The sequence below is a fragment of the Taudactylus pleione genome, unplaced genomic scaffold (genome assembly GCF_031769625.1).
Source record: "Taudactylus pleione unplaced genomic scaffold, aTauple2 ptg000073l, whole genome shotgun sequence".
Lineage (NCBI taxonomy): Eukaryota > Metazoa > Chordata > Amphibia > Anura > Myobatrachidae > Taudactylus > Taudactylus pleione.
The window spans coordinates 6,008,495-6,013,561 of NW_028284475.1; positions in this window are offsets into that span (position 1 = coordinate 6,008,495).

The following is a 5,067-nucleotide window of genomic DNA, read 5'->3' on the forward strand; positions in this document are numbered from 1 at the left end:
TACCAAGAAATAATGGTCACACCGCCTTATCACAGCACGGAGGCCATACATAATAAGATTGCAGTAAACCTCAATACTATGGACACCAGGCGAGCAATAGAATACAGGCTCTTGCGCTACATTACTCGGTTCTCCAGAAATATATCAGATTGATGCATAGGGGTAAATTTACAAAAGTGAGAGCTTTTAGAAGTGGAGGTGTTGCCCATAGCAACCTATAAGATTCTAGCTATTATCTTCTAGAAGGAGCTAGTTAAATGTTAAGTAGAATCTGATTGGTTGCTATAGGCAACATTTCTACTTCTAAAAACTGTCACCTAAGTAATACAGCTTTTACACCTAAATTCCGGGTCTGACCCGGAGGTTGGAACAGGGTTCCAATGCGCATCAGACCTGGAATATAGCCGGCGCCGACCCAGGATATTCCCGAGTCGGCACTGTTCACACCGGAGCCGGGTCTGCAGAAAGCCGCCTTTTCCGGCGTTGAAGTGGACGCTTGGAGATGATGTCATCTCCAAGCGCCACTGTAGCTGGCCAATCGGCACAATCCAGGTCGCCCTGACCCGGATCGCGCGGTTTACACTGCAGGGTTTCACGGGTTATTCCCGTGTTAAACCCTGCAAATTACCTGGGTTGGTTTGCCAGGTCACTCGACCTAGCGATCCACCCCTCTTCCCTTTTTCACCAAGGAGCTACCCGGGCTAACCCTGCAATAACCCAGGTTTTAGCTCTGGTGTAAAAGGGGTATAAATTTACCCCATCATTAATGAGAGGTCACTATAAATCATGGAGACAGACGTCATCAATCTCCATCAATCTACTGCAAGCTGGATGAATGTACAACAAGGAAACAAGTGGTTGCGTTGTATTACAGCACATCTGTGATATATGCAAGATGTGAATCAGTAAGTTAGATGGTAGCCTTGCCAGCATTAGCAGAAATAATGAATAGTGACCCTATGACCAATATCTGCTCACGCCGATTAATAATGCTGCTAAAAGGTTTAAACAGCCAGTTACACAGGAAACAATTGGTTGATTAATTGATTCCTTCTCAGCTTGATTATCTCTAAGCTTTACAAGTCACATGCAGTATAATTACACAGCACAGGGTAATACGGACCATTGCTTCTTGCTACCTTACGGTTCTTCTCCATTATTCAACAGGGAAAGCACCCAATGCAACCTTCAAGGGAAGAAATCAATACTTTGTTTCCTATATTCTAGCATACAAAAAGACACAAAGGTTCATTCATGAAACAGGGGAATAAAGCAGCACACATTCAATGCTATTTATCCTTCATGTGTCGGTCTTTGTGTTTTTACGTCTGTTTTAGTGTTGAGCACATTCTTTAGCATGTTAAGATGACGGGAAGCACGGGGGGATGCTACGAGGACAGGTTGGATACATAGGGATAGCGTTCCCGCTTGGCTGGTTTTATCGGGTGCCGCACTCTGCGGGCAGAGTGCGCCCTACCCTTTTGGCGATGCCCCACTAAAACAACCTGCCGGCTGACATTCCCACCTGCGGGTGGGGAAAAGAGCAATGCAGCAATCACCGCCGGTGAATAGATACTGGGCACGTTATATTATATATAACAATGAAGAAGAGGCAATATTTTTAATAAGACAATCTACGAGGTTCCTCTTATTTACTTCCTTGCATAGCAAAGTAATACCTCTTTTCCACCCAAAACTCGGATCCGACCTGGGTTTTCAGACATGGTTCCAACCCAGGTCAGACACCGTTTACACAGCACCATCGATCTGGGTTATTCTCCAGTTGGCCCTGTTCACACTGAACCTGGGTCTGACCTACTAAACTTGTGAGGTCATAAAAAGTGGGAGGTGACTGCTCCACAGCCACCAATCAGCTCATTTTAGGCATGACCCAGATCGGATAACCTAGGTTGCGCTGCTTACACTGCACCATTACCCAGGCCCATCCTGGGTCCGACCCTGGTAGCTACCTGGGTTGGATTGCCGGGTCACTTGACCCGGGTTATTTTTCAGGGACCCTTTTACACTGAGCTGCGACCCGGGTAGCCCCAGCAATAACCCAGGTTTTTGCTCTGGTGTAAAAGGGGTATAACAAAATGCCTCTCTCCCCTCTTCGGTAATGAGCTGTGCTGATTGGCATTGGGCTTTTTAGCAATAGGAGTATGTCCTAGCTCCCAGCCGTTTCTTCTCTTTGCTCTAGTGCTACGGTCAGTGGTAAATTGTTTGTAGTACCCAATAGAACCTAAAACAACGCTAGTACTTGTCTCTGGGTTGTGGTCTCCGGCCAGTGTCTGATCCCCACTAATAGCTCAGGCCTCACACATCATCCCTCCTGAGAATACAAGTCTCACATAACCTACGGCATTTATCTGCTAGGATCATTAGCCCTGCCTCCCCACTCTTCCTCTTCTGCCCTAGGTGGCACAGGTGGTTCTCTCAGGACTTAAGGTGAATACACGCCTATACAATCAAGCTTTAGATGCGATGGTTCATTCGGCCAAACTCTCGATCGAACATCCCCAAAATACAGCCGATACGCGCGTACACACCTATACAATTTTACTTACTACTAAAGGAATGAGTTTAAATGGCAAGAACAGCCAGCATATCAATGGAATGTGTACACAGACTGCACTTTTGTTCCGATGTGCTCCCATCCAGTCGGATTAATATTAAACAGCACGAGGACAAACGTTGCAGGGCACTTTCAGCAGTTTGTCGGTGGAAGCTCCAGCATCGGTATAGCGTACACACCTATACAATCCAACGGCCCGACGTTTGTATAGGTGTGTACCCAGCTTTACTGAAGAACAGGATCTCAGTGTTGTCTCCGTGACCAAAATAGCCAAAGCTAGACAGGGGAAGGTGCACTTTGCTTCTGAAAACGGGGCCTGATTGTGAGTCGGACAAAAAGCGGGCACCACTGCAGCCGCTTCGGGCGATCGGAAATACATGCGAACATGGGGCCTGAGTCAGTGATGTACGCTAAGTCAATCAAATTTCGCACGGAATGCAGCTGGGTAGGGGCGCCCAGTGCTGCCGGTTTGAGCTCAAAATATAAATGTTTAGGCTGCGAGAAGGGAGAGTTAGGTTTAGGGTAATGTACAGGAGCAAATGACAACCGTCTAAGAGCTCCCACACACTGGAAAACACACGAAAACATTTCAGAAAAGTTTGTTAAATCCATTTATCCCTTTTATTAGCAATTGTTTTTATTTTGCCAAAGAGCATTTTATATATAATATTTTAATTAATGAAAGAAAAAAAAAAAAAAAGGTTACCAGTAATGTCTTTTAAAACTTATTTTTCTGCATTTAGGAAAAACTGCATGGTTTTAAAGAGACATATTTTACTAATTAAACGCCTCTAAATACACTATCATTCATTGGTATTGGTGTGGCAGGAGTACTGCATTATACTCTGGCATTTTTACATTACAATACGGATATTTCCATACTTATCACCTGGTTTGGAGGAGCGAATCAAAATCTGCCATTTCTCCCACTGAAACCTGCTTTTACTTCACATGGATTTGTAATCGCATAGCAAAAAAGTTGTGTCTGCAGGTTTTACCCCTTAGCAAAAAGTTGTGCAGACTAGTTTGTGGCTAATTGAATCTGACCCTAGATCGGTCAGCAATACTTCAATTTGACCACCTTCCAGTGCTATACTACACCTCCCGTCTGGCTGTGCTACTGCCTGTAAAATGAGCCTGTTGTATCTAGGGATGGCCATCGATGGAGGTAATCCAATAGTCCACCGCAATCGATGGCACAGAGCCAAACAATGTTTCCCCCCTCCTCCATGTACTGGGACACGGAGCTTATCTCCGCCCCCCGTCACATCCCACAAAGCCCCGCTACCACTCTGATTGGCTCGCTGTCCTGCCAGTATTAAAACAGGGGTGACCATCTGTGGATGAAACCTTCGATTGTTCACAACTGATGTTTTCATAGCATCGATCTCATCCACCAATGGTACCAAAGATGGGCAACCTGGCGATGGCCATCCCTAGTTGTATTACATAATACAACTAGGGATGGCCATTGCTGGTTGACCCTATGAAATGTGTCAGTGAGTAATGACTACACCTGTGCACCTGCTGGGTGACCGAGTATATGTATCAGTGAGTAATGACTACACCTGTGCACCTGCTGGGTGACCTGGGAAATGTGTCAGTGAGTAATGACTACACCTGTGCACCTGCTGGGTGACCTGGGAAATATGTCAGTGAGTAATGACTACACCTGTGCACCTGCTGGGTGACCTGGGTTATGCATCAGTGAGTAATGACTACACCTGTGCACCTGCTGGGTGACCTGGGAAATGTGTCAGTGAGTAATGACTACATCTGTGAACCTGCTGGGTGACCTGGAAAATGTGATCTGTGTGGGGTCCTAAGGATCGAGTTTGAGAACCACTGACATATAGGAATTCATTCAAGAGCTTGTTCAAATGTATGTGCATCCCATACTGCAGTGGTTCTCAAACGCGGTCCTCAGGACCCCACACAGTTCACATTTTCCAGGTCACCCAGCAGGTGCACAGGTGTAGTCATTACTCACTGACACATTTCCCAGGTTACCCAGCAGTTGCACAGGTGTAGTCATTACTCACTGACACATTTCCCAGGTCACCCAGCAGGTGCAGTCATTACTCACTGACACATTTCCCAGGTCACCCAGCAGGTGCGCAGGTGTAGTCATTACTCACTGACATATTTCCCAGGTCACACAGCAGGTGCACAGGTGTAGTCATTACTCACTGACACATTTCCCAGGTCACCCAGCAGGTGCGCAGGTGTAGTCATTACTCACTGACATATTTCCCAGGTCACACAGCAGGTGCACAGGTGTAGTCATTACTTACTGACACATTTCCCAGGTCACCCAGCAGGTGCAGTCATTACTCACTGACACATTTCCCTAGTCACCCAGCAGGTGCACAGGTGTAGTCATTACTCACCAACACATTTCCCAGGTCACCCAGCAGGTGCGCAGGTGTAGTCATTACTCACTGACATATTTCCCAGGTCACCCAGCAGGTGCACAGGTGTAGTCATTACTT